Here is a 22,451-nt window from a genome sequence, read left to right as displayed (position 1 = left end):
TACACTCCGCTGTGAACTGAACATACAGTCAGATCCTAAAGCAACTGGGATGATGCTGGCCTTGGGCACCTCTGGCTCACATTTCCTTGTCACATCACAAGGGATTTATATTGCCAAGCTGTCCAGCTTTTGGCCATGTTGTCACTTCAATGCAGGATCTGCACTCAAAGTGCCTTGATTGCTACTTGGAGTTAAGAACCATACAGTGGCCACCATTAAACTAGGTCATGGTTTTCTAGATAAGGGTGGAATTTGTATCAAAATAAGGAAAAAAAAAAATTCTACTTTGTACACGGAAGAGCATATCATTGTACAGAGAAAGAGAGAAGCTTCTGTATGGTAATATAACATCTAGAGGAAAAAAAAGTCAATCCCTGCTAAGCAGAAAATTAAAACCAAATATATAATGAAACTCAATTAGCAGCACAGTGCCTGTTATGGTAGAAATGTGAAGCTTAGATTCTGATGTGTCATTTTACAGCAATACTGAAATCATATACTGAGATTACGTGTGGAGTGTTAAGCAGGCTGAAGGTTAGTGAGAAGTATAAAGGCAAGCATTCTTGATTGTGTAGGGATTGGGATATTTTAGCTATAAAAATTGTTAATTTTGTTTTTCTAGCTTTTTCCACTACTAAGAGTCCCATCATCCTAATAAAACACCCATGTAGCAGATGGGAAATTTATATAAAATTTGGAGAAAATTATGTGGTTTCCTCATGAGAAGGTGCATTAGACAATGTAGCAGTGTAGTACAAAACAGGCTTCCAAACATATTTCCTGATTAAGGCACCTGTTTAATGGGAAATATCCTGACCTTTGGCTTATTGTTCATTGAGTTATGCTTATGATACTAGCTAGACAAGAATAGCTAGTATTATTCAGTATTGTTATTTAGTACTATGAATACTGAATGAACATAACCTTCATAAAATCAAGAATGTACATGGAGATATTTTGGAGTTGTACCTGCTCCAAACTATTCATATGAAAATGTGGTGGAAAGAAACTGAATTTGTGCAAGATAAATGCTGATAGATATCTGCTCTGAATTCTAAAATGAACTTTAATTTCAGCAAGTTGTAAAAATAGCATTCTGGCAATTTTAAATCTCATGAATGCAATCACATTTCAGGGAAATGCTTATGTTTGGATTTGGTTTTACGGAACCTTACATTTCTAACCCTATAATTGTGTGTGTGTCTGAGCACCTTTATCCTGTGAACAACTTCTTGGAAACCATTAGAACTATTCACAATATGTGTTTGCAGGAATCCAATCTTTGAGTTTACCCCTCTGGATTTTGTAGGGTCTTGATTGCTTTTAACACACTGAAGTTTTGAGCTGTGGTCATTTCTTAGGATGGGAGGAACAAAATTGGTTTGTTTTGTTTGCAGCTATTTAGAGCTTAATTGTTGATAGACATTCTTCCACTATAAAATTTTATGTTAAAATAACACTATTTTGCCTGCAGAATTAAGCTCTCAGATATTGATCTGAGCTTGAACTAGGGCTATTTAATAAGAATTTTGTCTGATCTGTTGGGAACCTGAAAGGTACATAGCAAATATATCAGGGATAGATGTGGAGGAGAGAAAAGAAGTTTCCTGGCTAAAGGAATGTCACTCAGAAAAATTAATATTTGTCCTTGACCAAGTAACATGTTTGTTATGAGCTGAGCTCCTCACTTACAACACAGTTGGTGGCTACATGTTCCTGTTATGGTCCTTATTTTGCAGATGTCAGATCACATAATTTGCACATGGGATGGGTAGGGGCTGTGGATGTCCAAAGCATCAGAAATAAATGATTTCAAATAAATTCTGCTAATGTGTTACTTTCCACTAATAAAAGGAAAAGGTATATGATTTCTCGTTTATACTTTGCTATTAACACTGCATTTATTTCAGCACCTATCTACTGATGCATTCTCAAAAGCTACTGCTGTATTTTAGTAGCACAGGGAATGCCATTTTCCTTCCATGAAGGGTGCAGAGAGAGTTAATTGTTTGACTGTCTAAAACTCCAGTTGAAGATCAGTGGGATTTGCTGAGTCCAACCTCAAACGTATCTGTCCACTAAATTCTCCCCTGCTAGAGGATAAGTCTCTAAAAACTGTGTGAATTTATCTTGTTTTTAAAGTGGCTAAGTATAGTCTGGGCAAAAAATACATACCTGTATATTTAAATAGTCTAGTGAAACAAGTAAAGTAATTTTACAACCTTTCTGTATGAAATAGGAACAACACTGTCACTTTTTGTTTGAGGATGTTGCCGTTTTTGTTTAGTTGAGTAAGACAGTATGTTAACAAGATTGGTTTTGAGATGCCAAAACTGCCACTATAGTGTCATCAAAAAAAAAAGGGGGTATTTGGGGACAAATGTATAACAGCCAGCATTAATATTTCAAAGTCATTCCAGCAAAATTTTACTCTAAATAGGCTGGAAATTTTTAATAGGAGGGTAATTCTTTTTCCCCTTGGGCAAATTAACCTCCTGTGAATAAATAGTAAAACTTCCATTAGCCTGATGGGGACAGATTTAGATGAGCAGAAAGAAAATTAGGATGTTTCCTTCTCCTTGTGTGTTTTATCCTCTGCTCTTTTTGAATAGCAGTAAGCACTGTGTCAAAGAACTAGTGGCTTGTTAAGCAACACTGCGGCCAGCTAAGCTTACAGTCAGTTTTACTAGCACGATCACCTTTGAAATTTTGAACTTCTCTGTATTTGTGAAAGAAACTGAATTTTCTTGAAATGGAGATGGTGGTCAACATGTCTGAAAATGTCTGCTGCCCCCACCTTCCTTGCATGGGCTGTATGTGTAGCTACCCTACGGAAAGTTAGGGTGCAGGTACCACTTCAGTGCACGGTAAGCCCTTGCCTCCCACTGGTGGCTGACCGAGAAACTACAACAGTGTGGTGCTTGCTTGTTCCTGGATCCAGTTTAGAGTTACAGCGCTGCCTTTGCACTCTTCCTCTGATTTTTGGTGTCAGTGGTCTTGACTTCGGTTTGCTCCATGAGCTATGCCACCATGGTTTGGCAGGGGCACTCGAGAACTGCTTCCCTGGAGCGCAGATGTTGGCATCAAGTGGAGGGAAAGGAAGAGTTTACTTTTAGAAGTGCGAACTCATCCTACTCAGTTAACTTAAGAATAAATAATTTATATATATACATACATACATATGTACATAGCATATGTGTATATATACACAGAAAGAAGGCACATGTATTATGATGTTTAAAAGAAGAAAAAGACAGCATTTTTTTTCCTCCATGTTTGATATTCTAGAGTTATTTTTGATAGAATGGATTTGATTGTGCAAAGTTCTTGTATCTCTGGGGAAGGCTGGACGTTGCGTGTGCTACCCTGAGGAGCATTGCCAGGTGGCGCAGTCCTGCAAGGCTTTCTGGTTCTTATTTCTAGCAAACTTAGTTTTTAGTTTTGGTTTTGTTTACTTGATTTACTGGCCGAGCATCTGGAATAGTTTTGGGGGAAGAAAGTTGTGAACAGCAGCAATACTTTTTTCTTTGATCTTGGAGTGTTGAGCCTCTCTGTTTCAGGAGAGGAGTTACTGTGTAAATGAGTGGTTTTAAGACATGTATTGCTGTCTTCTGCACTGGCAAACTGACTGAAAGGCTTGTGGTACTGTCAGCGCAAGACTATGGTGACATCCAAACAGGACATTTGTGTCAGAAGGGCTTGGAATATTACAGGTATTTGAAAGCATAAGCAGTTTTTAACTAGTGTCCTTCCATATGTGTAGTATGCTTATGCATAGAGAGATGGAATTAATATTCTGTAATTATGTTCCATCTTCCGTAAGACAAAATTTGGTTTTCTCTGCTGCTAAGCCACTGATACATCCCCTTCTGCTCACTGCTTACTCCCTCTGTAAAGCTGATCCTGTGTCAGAAAGACATGTGTTACACTAACATTTTGTAAATCCATTGACCACTAGTAATAGTACTTTGTTATAATGTCAGATAGCTGTTTAAAAAAGTAGGTAAGACCACTTCCATTTTCTTTTTTATTCAGTCTTTCATTATGGTAAATAATAAATCCAGGTAACTTTTAATTAAAAATTTAGAGATATGTTAGTGAAGCTACCTGGACCAGTGGGAATTTTGGCTGACTTGAGTGCAAATGTTGGCCTAGTAAGAAGTTTAAGGTGTGTGAGCTTGTAGAGGGAAGGGTGGGTATATCATGTTAGCAGTGTGTAGACACTGGGAAGGGCTGATGGAAGTGAATAAGCTGCGTGTGGGTATTGAGCCTGTGGGGCTGGCTGGATTGGTTGGTTTTACACTTGGGGCAAAGTGTAAGAAAGCATGGCTTGGTCTCAGTGGCTCTGGTCTCTGCTTTGGGGCCCTCTTCTGCAGGGAGGTGTTCTTGTGCTTTCAAATGCAATGACTGCACGTGCTGTCCTACTGATTGCATTGTGGCTGCAGTTTTCCGGGAGAAAGTGTTTTTACTGTTGGTTATTTTGACATGAGTAGGTGCAACCCCTAATGAGATTTATGAGCAACTGCAGCATACTCATCGTGTAGCCCTGGGGATGTATGGTCTATTGGTCAGGTCCACCGAAGGGGGATGTGGGTAGGTAAAAACCACTGTTGATTCTTGACCTCAAATAATGCACATCTGTTTGGGAAGAACAAATTATTTTAAAATAGAGATGAAGTATCCAGTGGCTGCTCTTAAGGTTTTCTGTTCTGTAAAGGCTTGATGCATCTGATAAGATAAACAATTCATATTACCATGTAGCTGTTTTTCCTGAACATATGGTAAATTATAGTTTTGTAAAGCAAACTGTCTTCACATCTGTCAGTGAACTGACCTGAATGGTTTTGCCTCACTTTATTTACTGAGTGTTTGTGTATATATAGAGAGAAGTATGAGTGTTACTACTGGAAGTAAAAGCAATTAACTCCTCAGCTTCATTTTAAATGAATCAAAGCATATTTGCTTTTCCCTTTTCACAGATGGCCACTAAACTGCTAATTAATAGGGAATATGTCTACAGACAGATCTTTCAGAGAGGCTGATGTTACATAAAACCAGGTTTAAAACCACTGTCTGGGTCTGTGGAAAGACATATATTTTCCATTTTTAATACTTGGGGGGAAAAAAAGCTATTTCAATTTTTAGTTTGTTCCCTGTGGAGACATATGCCTCAAAATAACAGTTCTCGTATATTTTGTTCAGTGAAGCTGTCAGGTTGTGTTGCGCATTGTTTATTTTTCCTAAGCAATAGCAGAAACGCGAGGACTTCCATTTGCTCTTTTCATATCTGGGCACTGTGTCAGCAGTCCCCTTGCTGTGCAGGTGGAGTAGGGATGAACGGTTCTGAAAATGCTTTGCATTTTCCATTTTTAACATACCATAATACTGATGGATGCTTGCCTATCTGGATTTTGAGCAACTGAGCAAAATCTATCATTTTGGGAGCTTTTCGTTAGTGTTCTCAGTTGCACTGAAAGATTCCAAGCTTTTGGTGCTTGTTCACACTAAATTGTCCTTGTAAATAGGAACTTCCTGGAACTACAGGGCTTGACTCATCCAAAGTATGAAGTTCACTGAGGAAAAGGCATATGTTTAAATGCTAAACTAAATCATAAATCCCCCTGTGGACACTATGATTAGACCAGATAGTGAGAGGGATCATGGAAAAAGAACAAAAGTAGGAGTTAAAAGGTCAGACTCGAGGACACGCGTGCCTACACACATAAATTTTCAGCCTCTGAGTTCATTAATCAAAACAGACCAGAGACCAAAAACTCATCTTCATTGATCTTGTGCAACACAAGCATCATGCAGTCTGCAGCACTTCAGCTGTTGTCTCTGATTAAGGTAGACGCAGATCCCGGGAGCGTGGAGTAGCTGTCTCAGCTTTGTTCGGCTTTGTCTGTGAATAGCTTCTTTCTCATTAGACATTAAACCAGGAATGAGGATAACATTAAGTAAATTTGAAAACATAATTAGGTAGTTTTATTTACAGCGCTCTTGCTGAGAGGAACAGAAATCTGCCCTAGTAACGTGAACATCCCTCTGAACTATAAGAAAATCTTGGTGGCTGGTATCATGACACATGGGTCAGTGTTGCTCCTTCACAGCCTCACAGAGGATTAATGTGCTTTGGTGACCTGCAGCAGGGTAGAAGTGTTCAGAGGCTCTTGTGAACAAGGATAGCCAGGAACTGGTGAAAATGAGACTGTTAGCATCAAAATACCTGAACAAGATAACAGATGTGTTGCAGCATCGTGTTTGATGATGTTCCTGAGGCATGACTTCCCCCTCATAATGCATTTCATAAATTGTTAGAGCAAATGGATGTGGCACTGCTGTGTGTGTACTTACCAAACGTGTACTTAATTGTAAGAGAAGCATGTGTGTGTACTGCTAGTACCCCATTTAGGGGATGGGGGACAGGGGCATGTTGAAATCAGTTTTGCTGGAAGTTGGTGGCCTGAAACTGAGAGCCAGCCACGTGCCAAGCGCTGGCTTGGTTTGCTGAGGATGTCATTCAGGGGCTGAGTACAAAGGCCTATGAGACTTCAAACTCAAAGCAACTTTTTCGGTATTCATGGTTATTGCAAGTGTGATGTTTTGATTTGGGGACATGCTAGGAAAGGAAAAAGAAACCTTGCCTTGCAAAAGTGGTCTCTTGGATACTCTTTGTCACTAACCCTGGCAAGATGACAAAAATCTCTTGGATACCACAGACTTCTCGTTAGCCACTGAGGTGGCGGTTGGCATGCTTTCCATATGGCTGGTAGGTTTGCATTGCTTTTTATTCACATCTATCTTAGCCACCAGCAGCACTACTCAAGCTAGTAATTCCTAATTTAAAGACATGGATTTATATTATTTTTTAAAAATGTTTATTTCTTTCTAATAAGTAGGGACTGTCTTTGCAGATGTATTCCCTCACCCCTCACTGCTATGCTTTATTACTTCTTGTTTGAAGCTAGTCATGATATTTGGAGCGCTGGTGTGTTATTGCTACAATTGTTAAGCAACTATTTGGGATTTCAGAATGTTATTTTGCTTGGATGCTTTCTCCATTAGAATGAACCACCAGAAGTGTCATGGATGTGTTTCTCAGCTACACCAAGTTTCAGCAAAGAGGTAGAGCCAGCAGAAAATCTGGATAGAGTTTCTCTGAAGGTTAGAAGGAGGGTTTGGCTGTTAGGGTAGGATTTGGTCTGGTTATCTCTAAATGTGAAAATACCTCAGTTTTTCTTGTTAAGAGTAAAGAATGGGTAAAAAGAACCCAGTAAAAACGAAACAAAACCAAACCCTCCAAAACCAACAACAACCAAAAACCACCTACCAAAACCCCAAAGTCATTGTGATTAAAAAAAATGGATAGGCAACATTGTTTTAGGCTTTTAGGCCACATAAACAATCCTTCAGACAGTTGAGTCCTAAGGGATGCAGTTTTTGGTGAAGAGCATCGGTATCTCTCATCAGTAAGCATGGGACTGCACCAGGTCACGATGACATTTTCAGACCCAGTGATGAGCTGGAGTGTCTGGACTGTACAGAGTTACATCATTGGTATTCAGTACAGACAAGGCATGCTGGAGAGATGCGGTCAGTGCTGACAGACTTCACAACACGGCAAGCTCCAAACCTTGAACTGTAGCTCTTAAAAGTTGCCTCCTCTTTGGATAAGGACATCCAAGGCCTGCAGATTTTTTAAGAATCGCTTCTACTGAAACATAAAACTCTGGTGTCAAAGCCAGCAAAAAGGCAGACTTTAGGTGACACATATGTAAATAGCAAACTCCTACAAAAATCATCATCTCCAGGCTAAGATGGACTGGAAGGTTTTTTCAGGTTCACAACACTCGTGCTAATGCTGTAATAAATCTGAGCTAACGACCACAGCTATATGAGGAGTAGCCCATTCATATGGGGTTAGTCATCTTCTCACCACAACACACTTCAAAGCAATATTTATGGAAGAAAGAAAATGTTTTTTGTGAGTATATTAATATGGTAGTACTTTGTTTCCTGGCCTGGTTTAGGGAAACATAAACTAACTCAGTGTGAGATGTTATTCCTTACTATGCAAAAGTGAGTAAGCAATATTCTTTTTCTTGTTATTTAAAGTGTGTATGACCAGATTAAAGCTAGATTAAATTATTGCTATTAAATTTCCCACAAAATGTAATTTGGAAATGGCAAGGGTAAATTGCTCATGTACTTTTGGTTGTGAGGGGAAAAAAGAAGATAAAAATTCCAGAGCGATATCACATGTATATGCTTGATGAATTGGCTCGTGATGTGTTATCTTGCCTTAATGACTTCAAAAATTTCAGGCTGTACTTCAGCCTAATGAATCTAGGGAATGGTCCTACCTCAGAATATACTAGAACTTAATTGCTAGAATAGACCCAGGAAATTTTACTCCAAATCAATGTCAATATCATGCAAATCCAATCATGATAATTTTTGAAGTGAGATTTCTGTGAAAATTTTTAATTCTCAAGATTCTTACAATCTGTTGTCTCCTGCAGAGCTTAACCTTGCTCTCCGAGACACTGGACAACTTTTGAAAGAACTGTAAATGCAAGTGGTGAAAAAATAGTTCTGTTTGACAGGAGAGAAGATGAAAGCTATAAAGTGTTAATAGTTTGGGTTTTTTCAGCATATGAGGGAGAACTCACACTACAGTAATGTTATAGATAATTGCCTTTTTTCTCTTTGTTGCATAGTGTTTCTAAATTTTTACCTTGAATTATTTAATAGTAATGAGGAGGATAAGGAAAATAAATGGGTGTTCCACCTGTGGATGTCTCTCACCTGATGTCTTTCATATCACTTGCTGCTTAGTGCAGAATTTTGCTTTCTTTAGGCCATTTCTAACATTTCTTCATATAAGTAGATTTGACACACTGAAACGTCCTGGCTCTTTCAAACTTTCATCAGCATCTACAACCAACTTGTTTTGAATCCTGAAGGAACATCATTAAATCAAGTTAATGTTTGAGAGTGAAGTGCCTGATGCATCCAGAACATGAACTGAGAGGGCAGAGGAGTGTCAGAGGAAGAAAGAATATTTCAGGCAGGTGAACCAGGGGATAATATACAAGATAAGTGGTTTGTTCCCTAGGAAAAAAGCTTCAAGAATCTGCAAGAAACATTGTGTTTTGATATACAGGACAGCAAACCTAGAGGTTCAGTTTATAATTTTGTTCTTAAATTACTGAGGCACACAAGTGCAATCTAGAACAGCATGGTTCGTCTTGTTGGAATTTTATTCTCTATTCCCACCTGTGAAATTGGCTAAATACCTATAGCACACAAAAAGCTCCTGAGAGGCCTTTCCTTAAGCCCAACTCTATTGCTGAAGGAGAGAAATCCTGGACAAGGATTTAATTTTACATGAGAATCATCTGTATTTCAAAGCCATTTCTGTCTAAGAAAAATCCAGTTAGATAGGCATAGGAAAAAATAGCAAAATAGCACATCCACTCATATGACACATCGTGCCACTTGTCATCTAGTATGTGGAATATGACAGAAGTTCTGAAGTATCTTCTAAGCACCTTTTACTTCTGCATCAGCTTCAAAAAGAATATATTTATTTTAATAGCTAATTGCTACTGGACTCAAACAGGCCTGCTGTAGGTTACAAAATGTTGGAGTAGAAACAGCTTGCCTAGCTGTAGTATATAAATGGTTTATGGATCATGATATGTCCCTAACCACTCAGATGAGCTATCTCATGACATCTTGAGAATGAATAAGGATTAGTTGTGCTTGCCAGATCAGTGAGTTTTAATGCATTTGGCTGCTTTTGTATTTTAGAGAAAGATTTGTCAGTTTATAAAATGATAAGTAATGTTCTAGAGGATGTGGATGCTGCTGTGGGTCATATGCAATTTATTTCTTGAAGATGAGAGCCCTGAAATATTCTAGATCAGGACTTGAGTTGCTATATGAAGACATATCCTTTCATAAGCACCAGCCTGATGGAAGAAAATCTGATCTCCTGAGAAAATATGGAGTATATGTGAAAATGTCAGTATCTTTTATCCACAGTACAGCAACTCTTGCTGCAACTGGTGTGAAAAATGTGGAAGGAGACAAGTAACTTATTAATAGGTCCTCTTGCCTGGAAGAAAAGTAGAAAATTTATTCCAACTGAAGGGTTTCAACAGCCAGTAGGGTCTAAAATCCTAAGTGCCTTATGGTAAAGAATGAAATAGTTCAGGTATTAAGGCCTGACTGTTCTTACTCCTCAACATGAATGGGGAATGTTTTTTTTCCTTCTTCTGCTTTGAAATCAAACCAGTAACTTCCAGGTGGTGTGGAAGTAAATGGTTCTGGTCAGATCATAGGCAAACCTTGCTCTCCCCTGTCACCATCTCAAAACCAAAAATGGGTTGCTTGGTAAGTGCCGGTGAAAGGAATGATTCAGGGTCACAGTTTGGTAATTCTTCAGTGTTAATGGAAAGATCCTGAGGGATTTTCACTACAAAATAAGAGGGAGCTGGAGATTGGTAACATCTTCCAAGTGTTCAGAGGCCAAACTGAAGGAAAGAAAATTGGACTTAAGATAGAATTAATTTCTGTCTTTGAAATTGAACTTGAATGAGGTTTTTTGTGAGTTATTTTCTGGATCATCCTAGTCCATGGAGACCTTAAACAGTCTCAGAGCTTCTAGGCAGCTTGTTAAGTGAATTCTGAAAACCGTAAGCTTGCTTATTACAGTTGTATCACTTACTGACTGTTCGTACTTTTAGTACAACTTTTGTAAAATATGAAGTAGCATACTCGCTCCAGTTTTGAACCAACCCTATCTTAGTTTTCCTTTTTCAAAATCTTTCACCCCTTTCATAGTCAGAGGGCAAATGAGTGGAATTCTACCTCCTAATGGTCAGGTCTACTGTGGCACTTTGCGAGTGTGGTTCTGGACACTGCATGTCCTTTTGCATCAAACACACAGGTTCTGCAATGATTTTATGTTGTTGGAAACAACCCAGTATCCACTGAGAATAGTTCATAGAAGTGCACCTTAAATCTGATGTGGCCATTCTCCTATTTCCAGTTTTCTTGCCTATAATGGACCACCAGTTTCTTCCTCCTACTTTTCTCTCACTTCCCTGCATAAACCTTCATTTCTGGACCTGTCACTGCTCTAAGCTTCGCCATCCCACACTAGCAGCTTCATCCGGGTTTGGGGTTTTTTTTTTTGCACAGAGAGAATTTCATAAGAAACAAGGAACTGTAAAAGATAGTCAGCTTGCCTTGTTCTGCCCCTAAGCAGTAATTCCTTGAACTTCTTATTCCTTAAACATTTGTTTGACTTTAAGCTTCTCATTCAGTTCAGTGCATTTAAATGCAGGGGGAGGGGAAAGAAAGGTGATTTCCTGTATTGCAAAGATCCAAATAGGCTTTGATTTCTTGATTCACTTTTGTTTTGAATATTTTTGATTCTGCTTATTCTTTCTTCATAAAAGCCTTTCTTCACATGACTGGGAAAATTATAAAATCAATTTTATCAGGAACTAAGTATGCCAAAACTAAAATTTCTAGGAACTGGCTTTCTCGCACTCCTTGCAAATAAGTTGACTGCAGGTTAACAATGAGGTGACAGCTACAGAATGTGGGAGGGGAAAATGAGCATTTTTCTGGAAGGGAGCCTTATTCTACACAAAGTTAGCAACCTCCTGTGAAAATCATAGAGGAATTACCGAATAGGCAAATTACTTTGAGCAAACCACTGTGTCATGTAGGTGCCACGCTGACTGTGGGCAGCTAAAAGGAGGAGAAGACCTAGCTATATGCCACCTTTGGCCTACTATGCTGTTCTGATCTGCTCATGCAGAGAAAATAATGTCTAATACTGCTTTGAACCTTCATGTACATAGCAAACTTAGTGACAGAAATCTGTGTGAGAACTTGAGCTTGAAGTTCTGCTAAAATGCAGATAGGTGTTATTACAGATACCCACTACAATGGCACCTGTGTTGGTGTACCCACTAATCATGACCCATAAGTTCTCGACTGGCTCCTGACCCATCCCCAGGCAGAGTTCCATGCATACCGCTGCTCTCTCAAATAAAGGGCAAGTCCCCTTCCTCGCTATCCTTGCCTGCCTTTCCTGAAGAGCCTGTGTCCATTCATTGCAGGGCTTCAGTTGTGTGAACCATCTGACCATGTCTCTGTGATCCCAATGAGGTCGTCTCCCTGTAACTGTACATAGTCTTCCTAGCTCCTCCTGTTTGTTCCCTATGCTGCCTGCATTGTTGTAGGTGTTTCCGAGAGATACCTGAGCGTGCTGTGTCCCAGTACAGGCTGGGAGTGGCACTGGAATATGCTGTCTGACCATGAGGGCAGTCTTCTGGAAAAACAGGAAAAGGGGAGAGGCAGGTGGGTCAGAATTTTCTTTTTTTCTTGCTGGTATAAGAGAAGACAGCACGCTCCTTGTGAAAACTATGACAGACAAGTCAATCAAAGCTTCTCCACTTGTGTTTAGAACTATGGGAACAGCAGTACCTGCGAGGCAGAGATCTGTGTGACACTGCCAAGGATCTTCTGGGGTATGCCTTGGAGCTGCCAAGTCGATGGATGCTCCTGTTTTCTAGTGATGGCATCAGAAGGTTGTCCGTTCAGGGCAGTACAGCTGACCATCTGGTTTTTGGGACTCCTGCTGGTCTGTTAGTAAATGCACTGATAGGTGTGAGATGGAAGCTTGTAGCTACTGAGTTTCCCTTGCTTCTTTTGCTTTCATGCTGGGGTGCGTGTGGGTGGACAAAAGGGGGAGCAGGCTTTGAGAGAGAGAAATAGAACCCAAAGTTGAAACTAAGGTTTCTTCTCTTTCCTTTTCAAACTCTTAAACTTCTTTATTGACTGCTTCCCAAAATACACAGAATCTTACATGGTGCATGTTTAAGATGGTTGTTTCCTTGTACTAGTTACAGACCTGTAGTCCAACAGATGAGCAATATTTCTCTTCTTCAGTCTTTGTGGCTGAAAGAGCATGGTTTGAAGCATGATGCTTTGAAGCAGACAAAGACTTGAAAAGGGAATTTGAAATACTTATTTATGTGAGGAGGAGTGCATGCTGGTAAGTATGGCCGGTTGACTGTACTGATTTTATCAGGTTTGGTTATTGTACTGTACAAAGTGTATGAGATTCTGATCATGTAAAAGAAATCTCCCTTCATGAGGGTGTAGTTCAGATCCAGAATGGAGTTCTCTTTTATTCATACACAGACTTCAATAATACACAAGACTGGAGGGGACACTACTGTTTTATGGGACCATTGTGTTGTATCATTGGGCAGCCAGACAGAAGAAAATGTTTGAAGTCATTACCACTTTGGGTTGAAGTGGAAAATATGATGCAGCAGACAACTGTAGCAGAAAGGTATGAATGGTTCAGTACATGGAGTACTGGGACGATTGCAAGGGTCCACAGCGCCATGAAATGGGAAGTTCAGTAGTTCAGTGGCCAGTGAAACACTGGGTCAGAAAAGCAGGGAAGAGACGAGACCCTGAGGGCAATCACATTTCTCAAGCTGTTCACCTTCAGTTGGGAAGGACAGCAGTCTGCAATGAAGCTTGTCTTCTGATGCATTGCGGGGAGTAGCTGTGGTAGAACTAGTGAGGAACAGAACTAACTTTCTAGCCTAGCACACTCTGCACAAACATGGGTAAATCAGTGTTTATGACATAAATACTGTCCTCATAGTAGTAGCTATGCATTTTCCTTCCTACAGCTGTTCTGTAAGCCACATCATGGCTGTGTTCTCTTCAGCAGAGATTTAATATGAGATAGTGTCAGAAGTGGAGAGCAGTGGGGAGGGAATCTGGGAAAGTATTTGGCAGCTGCACATGAATGAGAAATGCTGTTTTCTGTAAGCTTTTGATGTTGGGTATTGGCAGATAACCCATACAATATGCAAACATAGTGTACTGGCCTGGTAGGGCTTGGGAGGTGTTGGAGCCAGGGTCTGTAGGCCCAGGCTTTAAAGTAGCACTGGAGGTGGCTGAAGAGTTTCATTAATTTGGGGTAAATGGGCAGTGAAAGAAGCTGCTTCCCAGAAGGCAGCAATATGGGTGGAGGAAAAAGAACTTAAATCTGAGACTGCTATATTTGTGCATGTATGTGTGCTGCTAGCATTGCTTTCCTCCTCCATTGCTGTCTCTAACCCTATACTGCCAGAGAGTACTGCTTTATACTTTTAAGAGGAAAGTATCTGGTTCTGTACCACTTTCTATGCAGCGATGCACAAAATGGTTGATACTCAGTAATGTTTGCCTGAGGCCGCATAGCCAAATTCCCCACCAGTTGCTCACAGAAAAGCTTTGTCTTTCAATAGCTACACAGTAGTACTTCTGTTTTAACAGCTTTGGAGGATCTTGCCATCAGTTGCCGTTTGCCTGGTGGACCAAGTGCATTCTTGTAAAGCAGGGCTACTTTCCAAAATGACCTGCTGTTTGAAATGCCCATTAATTGCCAGTCATTTTAAATGCTGCAGGATTGCTTGCTTCTCACAGTTCAACAGGCTGTAGATTCATCAAAAGTGAAAGAAGAGCACTTGCTGTAATTATAGCTGAGAAACAGCAAGTTTCCTCCAGAGCCTGGGCTGAGCCTGTGTCCAGGGTGGGTAGGGAAAGCAAGCTGCTCTTCTGTGCCCCAGTTCTGATTGATCAGGTCCTCTAGGAGAGAGAGGGCAGCATATAAATGTGCCAGCTGAAGGAAATAATCAACATACAATCCACAAAACTTGTTTACCCCAAGGATCAGATTTTACTTTTTCACAGACTTCTCCTCTGCTGACTCCAGCGGTGCTGTTACTGAAGTGTTCCAGGAGGAGTTTCAAAGGCTCTGACCCTGCAGGAGCTGCCAGTGTTTTGAGAGCTTTTGCAGTAAATAGGAAGGCAAAACATCTTTCATTGAAGGGTTGGATTTCTTCTCAGGTTGACTCAGAATCTCTGCATGTAAATGGATTTACTCTTCCTCATGAAATGTTATTGGGGCAGATTTTCAAATTATGTCAGTTTTGAATCTTCAAACAAAAAATTGCCTGTTGACAGAATTAGAGACTATTTCATGTGCTGTCATAACATTTTTCTGTTAACGCTTGGCACGTTATTCTGACCAATATTTTCTTGGGTACTTGATCATTTGTGCTTTAACTTCTGATTTTCCCCACTTTGTTCGTGGCAAACCAGACTTTATGTTGCTAAGCCTCTGATGCAAAATAGAGCTATGAGTACTTAACACCTATAAAAACCAATGAACCTGGCCTTAAGAATTATAACTATCTATACTGGTGACCCAGTGGAAAACTCTGACCTTGGACAACAGGAGGCAAGACAGCCGTAAGAGTATATGATTTTTCAAGTTAACGATGTAGATACCTAGATGTCAATGGCACCTAAGCAGGATGTTCAATAGAGAAAATCTAGATGGGACTGTAAAAGTTAAAATGTGAATGAAAAACTTTAATAGAGAAGCCTAGTAGCATAGGCTAATTCTGCTACCTTAAACCCCCTAGTTATTTGTGGAAACAACTGCACTTTCAACGCTGATACTGATTTTTCTGGTCCTGTCAGCAAGGAGCTGCAACTTGCAGATATGCAGTCTTTCTAGTGAGAGAGATGACTGTACCTTCCCAGTATCAGCTGATAAGCTTAGTGCTGATACTGGTGCAACAACAAAACCATGCTGTGCTTCTGTATTCCTTGCGTGAATCTCTGTGCTTTTCTGTGTTGTATCATTGTGTAGTGAATACACTGGGTATGCTGTAATTCAGACTGTGGACTTCAAAAATTACAATCAGACAAGTAAACAGAGCATAACAACTATGATCATCAATTCAAAACAGCTTGATTGGACCAGTGTCTTCCCATTAGAAAGGGAAAAAATCTCAACCCCAAAACAAAGAGCTTTTTTACTGATGGCTTTGTGCCTTCCACAGGCTGATGATGTGTTTTATGTTATTGCTTGTGTTCTGAGTCCTTCCTACGATTTCTGATTTTACTGCTATTATCTGTCTGCTGCCATCATGGTAGTGTTAGAAACAAAATGTAGCAACATCTATAATTAGGATTGTCTACACATTTTCCTTCTATTTTCCATTTGACTCATGTTCCTAACTTTCTAAATCTTTCAATCTCCAAGTTGAGATAATCAAGGTCAGCCATTTCTGAGAGCAAGGGTGGTGTTTGTCCATTTAACAAAGCAAGATTTTGATCTTCAGAGCAGATACGTAAGAACAGCAGGGCTGGAAACTGAAATTTGGCAGCAAAAGAATACTTGTAGAGGAGAATTCTTAGAAAAAATCTGAGCCTTCTTTCAAGAAAGATACCAACAATATAAGGATCTTTAATAGTGACCCATTGGACAATGCTGACCTTGAAAGACGCACAAGATTATGCAATTACTGAGCTAGCCATATACATAGTTTAATGTCAGTGGAAGTGCTGAATAGACATAAAAATTATATGTATTGCCTTCTCTGGATGAATCACAGGAGAATGAATCATGGAAGTGACAGGGAGATACCTGACTTTAGTGTGACTCAGGAAAAGATGGTCATGTTTAGCTCCTGAAAGCCACTGCTCTGAGGACAAGCGAAGACATATAGGCACCCTTTAGCTGCCAGTGCCTGTGGCCCAGCCTGGCAGGCTGACCACATCTGGGTGCTATGGGGAAACACCCACTGGGAGAAGCAGCATGGGTTGGCCACCCAGCTGTGGCATCAGTAGCATCTGGTGGAGGAGTGGTGCTGCCTGGAGCCTAGGCCACGTGTGAAACTAGGAGCATCTGGGAAAAGGTGGTAGGTGAGGGACAGATTGAACTTTTAAATACTGGACGGTATGTACCTACTGGGTTAGCTAAGCTGATCTTTGGTACCTCCGTCTTTGTAAGCTTGCCTCAAAGAGTACAGACATGGTTTTCTGCACAGTCAGTTCTATGCTAGACCTTGCCCAAGCTGTGTTGCTATGCACAGGTGTTTGTTAGTGTGTCTGTCTGCCAGCCAAGTGTGACTTGTTGGTGTGTTTTGTACTGTCTAAAGTTGGAGGTTTTTGCATTATTTTGTTTGCTGAGATCCTTAAAAGCATCCTCCTTTGTGTCTTCTTTTGGGGAGTAAATTCCCTTCTGCGGCGTTCCTCTCTAGCCTGCTGTGATACCGGAGAGTGCTGTGTGCTCTTCATTTCAGGCACTGGTTTTTAGATATGTGGGACTGGCAATTTGTGAGTTGATTGGTGAAGTCTGTGTGCTGCAATTAACCTAATTATGGGTTTGATTACATTAATTAAACTCTTGTCCTGGACAGCAGCTGTTTAATCATTTGCCTTCAGGCTCCCCCTCAGTTGGGGTCATTCTGAAACCTGCTGGTTTGGGTTGGCAGAGTTGAGTCATGAGTGTGTGATACTGACATAAGTGTGTTGACACCAACACTGTGCTGACTTTTTTCCCCTTAATCTTAAACTTTCTCTTATTAAAACCCTATTGTAAAACTTTAAATGTTATTGATCAACTTCTATACTGCTGTTCTTTGGAAGCTCTTGAAAGTGTGACTCTTCTCCAAGGTGGTGGGAGAGTCTTTTGCACCAGCTTACGCTAATTTGCCTTTTGGTGCATATGTGCACTTTGTGTTATGCTTATGGATGCTATGCTGGATGCACAGACCCTGAGAGAAAAATTTAAACCTGGCTTTGCTGCTGTAGCATTAATATATATGTGTATTATTTCCTCCCCCCAGTACAGTTAGCTGGTTTGCGTCACAGCTTGTTTTGGAGAGCTGTTGACTTGTAAAGGGGCAGGATTTGGGAGGTGAGCTACAATGAACTCCAGAATCGGCTTTGGCAGAACCAGCGGTGGCATAGCATGATAGGAAAGTGAAGGTACTGTTTCTGAGCTTTATGAGATATTCCCATCTTTGGTAGCCATGTTGAAATGAGTGGTGAATTTTGGTGTTTCTGCTCTTTAGAAAGTCTGCAGAGATCTGGTGTGATCGGTAAGCCTGTGGATTTTCAGTGGAAAGCACTTTAAAAATTTACTTCAGGGTAGAAAAGAAATGTAGCATTTTGACTTCTTGGAAGTAGATAATGGCAGAGACTCACAGATTAAATCTTGCACTCTTCAATTCTGGTTACTTCTCCTTTACCTCCTGCACGGAGATATTGCAGTGGCTATTAATTCTCATTGCAGAAGTGTCAGTGTAGTGGTTCAGTGTTCGTCAGCTAAGGGGTACCTGCCTGATGCTCTTCCTGAAGTACCTATGAGGGAGAGAAGGACTTGGTCGGTGAAGAAACTCCTTTCCTTTCCCAGTCATCGTGTTGTCTAGTTGTTTCTCTGTGCAAAAGTTCTAGCCCTTGGACTGACTTTATAGACCAGCCAATGGCAATTCAAACTCAACTATGGGGCTGTTGAATGGGAGCCTGGTGACAGACTGTATCATTTAATGACTTGGTGGTTTGTGTTAGTTCTTCTTGAACCGAGTAGCTCTCATCAGGGGTACTCTGGCAGTAACTTAGAGGGAGCAGGAGGCGTGGACATGGGGACGTGGTACTAGTTTTAGAAATGAGATGCATTGCACATAAAGCCAATGCAAAGGGTTTGTGCCTAGAAGCTGAACATCAGAGATGGCAGCTAGGTTCAGCTCAGCTGAGCACCTGTAGTCCAACCACACTTGCGTCCCCTCACAGCAATTTGTTGAACATACAGCTGCGAAGACTGGGGAACATTGTGGCTTTCCTGAAAGCAAGGAGGAATGTAGGTCTTCCGTATGGATTGTTAGCTGACAGAAAGCAATGAAGAAACAGATACTTCAGCAAGAAAGGACTGTAACTCTGGTGGAGTGAGTCCTATGGCAACATTGATGCTGCTACACCTTTTTCAGAATAACTCAGATCTTTTACATTTGAGTACTTAAGCACAGGCCTAGGACTGGTTTGTCCACAGCCTTGTAGCAATTTATATATAATTATATATATAAAATAAAAATTTAAATGTAATAATTTATATGCCTATAAAAATTTCCATGCTGATTTTGTAGCATGTTTTCATCTCCAGTCTGTGCAGAAGGGTTTTTGTGACTGTAAATGCTGTGAAAAGGGAAACTGGGCAGTTCCATGCAAATGTAAATTATATGGAAACAGACTTTCCTGACGCTGCCCACTAGCTTAGCTTTTAATGCTCAGGGAATAAGCAGAAAGAACTAATGCAGGAACTATGTTGTCTTAATGGTAGATTATTGGAATTGGTGACACACAAAAAAGAAGGAATTGGGGAGGAGGGAGGTGTGTGTATAGAGCAAGTATTTCTACTTGCTGAATACTTAAGTTTGCTCCTATTTTGGTGTTCTGGTCTTTTGGGGCACTCAGAAGCCCCATGTCATTTGGTTTGTTTCAGCTGAGGATGCTCTGCAGCTTGAAGTATCAAGCCTCAGGTTAGAAAGATTGTTTTTCAGAACTGAGAAGCATTTTAAATTGATGGCACTTTTGTAGTGAATACCTTTTCCAGAAGACTGAACAGCAGCAAGCCTACAGAAGCCAATTCCTTTATATGTTGCCTTATCCCTTGTGATTGCTGTGACGATTAAGTAACTTCAGAGTAGAAAAAGTTTGAATGGCATTTGCCTTGAGCATTCTTGTGCAGTGCTTTTTTTAATGAGCTCTCACACTTCCAACTTGCAACTTCTAGTATTTAAAGCTTTCTCTGTGCTTTCACTCTTATTGTAATGTTGAGGAAGTGTTTTGGTTTTTTAAAGACTTTTATTAGCAGTTGTCCCTTTTGTGTGGAGTATGAAACCATGGATTAAGGCAAGTAAAGGTTTTATATTCATTACAACTTAATTCTGTTCTAACTTTAGTTTAGCTGGAAGTATATCAGGCAGTACAAGGGTAGTATAATACAGGAAGGAAAAAAACCCGGATAATGAACCCGGATAATGAACACTCAGAAGATTCCAAGGCATTTTTCTAAACACTTAACAAAATATTTATAGTTTTTCATTAAACTGCTGTGACAACACATTCCCACTATCACACTCCTGCTGGAAACACTAAAGGACATTGCTCCTTTTTTAAGGCTGAGGTAGAGGACACTGTATGCAAGTACCAGCAGAGGGAGTCAGGACTGGGCATTAACTGCTGGAGATTTTCAGATCACAGTGGTCATCATCTGGAAGGGGAAACATATTCTTAATGTGTGGGGTGAAGTATGAAAAGACTTCCTTTAAGAATCTGCTGCTTTCTGAGTGATACACATATGTGTTTTCTCCCTGCTGCACTTTGATTAGAAACACGAAAACACAGTCCTGAGTATTCTGATTTGGGAATCCAGATGGTGATTCCAGTAAAAAATGGTTTACCGAGCAATTTCCTTCCTTCCTGTACCCTTCTCAGACCACACTAATATGAAGCATGGAATGGGGTAACATTTAGAACCGTTCAGGATTTCACATCTCTACCTTGTCAGTGGTAGAAAAATAATGTCAAATATGAAAGGCTCCTAACAAAATAGAGCCACACAGCTGGGGAGGAAAAATGGTTCAAGGTGTTGGCAGCATGCTCAGAAGAACCAGTACCTCCTCTCCTTCCAACTGCGGAGTAGTGATCTCTAGATGGATGGATGCTGTCCCTGATGGCACAGTGGTTAGAAGAATTTGGGCAAGTGAAAATGCTCTGAAGAGTTTTGTGTCTGTGCAGAAGCTCTTGAAGCTCTTTTCTGCCAGTCTGCAGAGCAGCACACAGGACTTTATCCCTCCCTTTCACACCCTGGTGGTGACAACCTGTTTACTTAGGCTTTGTATGAAGGATACTGTTAGGACCCAACATTTTTGTTCTTTTTAGTGCCCTCTGTGGTAATCTCCCTGGATTTGTTGTCTAGTCCCCTTGGCTTGTTCTAAAGTGTTTATTCTTTCATTTTTCTGGCTTATTGCCTAAGCTTTCAGCATTGAAAAAATGGAGAAAAGTAAATAAAAATAACAGAGTATTTGTTTTAAGATATAAAAAATGAGCAATTTATTTTCATTAGCCTCTAGCGAAGACACCATTCTCACCGTACTATTTGTTATTACAAGCACTGTGTTTCCATGGTCTGATTTGCACAGTCTAAAGTGTCTTGCATTGCAGCCACAATGCCGACACACTCTTCAAACAAAGCTTTTAGGAGTGCTTGTTAGCCACAGCTCAGCCTACTACTGCTGCATTTCACTTGTTGATCTTAGTGAATGTTGTCTTAACTCAAACAGTTTCTTCATTAAGCAGGCTTTTGGTACAATTTCTTTTTCCTGGAGAAATGGAGATTCACCCACAGACGGTGTTTCTGTTTTCTCCTGGGAGCTGGTTACCAAACGTTCAGAGAGAATTGGTGCTTGTTAGCCTCTAGAAACTGCAGAAGGCTCTGGACACAGAAAATGGATGTTATGGCCTGCAAAGGAAATAAGCTGATAGGCAAAAGGCAAAGCAGAAGGTGAAAAAAACCTTGCTGCTTATCTCATCAGTGCTGAAAAATGCCACAAGTACAGTGGGGGAGCCACTGGGGGCTAGTGCACAGGGGAGAAAGGACCTGAGTTGGCAGGTTTGGGTCGAGTTCCCAGCTCTGTCACACACTCCCCTGTGTGACCTTATGCAAACTGCTCTGTGTCTCTGCTTTGCCTGCCTTGCCTCTCTGACTCTTCACATCTTGCAGAATGCCTTTTACTCAGTGCTCTGCACGTACCATACCACTGTGTAGCTATCCCCTCCCTCTGCAGTGCTACTGAAGTGTGTCTGTTTTAATTCAGAGGTACTGGTTTTAGTAAAGGCAAGCCTGTACAGAAAACTGTACTTTAAACTCTCTCTATATTTTTCACCAGTTCGGCTATCATCTGGTGCGTTGTGTTCCATGTTCCTAACCTCACCTACCTTCCCCGTCTGCTCCTCCATCCCCCCTCTTACTTATTTAGGCTTACATCCCTGTCTGTCCCCTTCCTCCCCTCCTCCAAGCTGTGAAGACTCCCTGTTCTCTTGACCATCTAATTTAACTTTGATTCCCTCCTAGTCATTAGGCTTCTCTATTGAGGCCAAGAAGGTCTGGCAGCCTCTTTGATGGGTCTGCTAAGCGGTTGATTTAAATTTTGCAGGCTGTGTGATGCAGAGAGACTGCTAAATCACTGCTCCCAGGACAGGTTTCTGAAAGGCTGGGGGAAGACAGAGTATTGAATAGAAAATTGGAAGAGGTGAGAGAAAACAGGAGGGCAGAACTTCTGGAAGGAAGCATGAAGAGTAATTTTGGGCCAGGTAGATGACAAGAATTTGACAAGGGGAAATGGTTTAAAGAAGAGTGTGTGTGTGTGTGTGCGCATGTGTAGATGGAGGAAGGCAGAATAGGTGGTTATCCATCAGAGGGACATTTGTCAGAGGGAGCTGAAACCACGGTTACCAGATCCTGAATGCTCAACATCAGGAGTGATATTTAGGGACAGCTTCAA

General features: G+C 40.7%; 1 protein-coding gene across 3 annotated transcripts in view; it reads left to right on the top strand.

Annotated features, from left to right (window-relative positions):
• Positions 1-22,451, top strand: part of KCNH1 (potassium voltage-gated channel subfamily H member 1) — a 186,327-nt gene that overhangs the window by 54,296 nt on the left and 109,580 nt on the right. The gene's annotated exons all lie outside the window — the stretch shown is intronic.

Source organism: Accipiter gentilis, chromosome 30 (assembly GCF_929443795.1).
Source record: "Accipiter gentilis chromosome 30, bAccGen1.1, whole genome shotgun sequence".
NCBI lineage: Eukaryota > Metazoa > Chordata > Aves > Accipitriformes > Accipitridae > Astur > Astur gentilis.
This window is presented reverse-complemented; position numbering and strand designations above follow the sequence as displayed.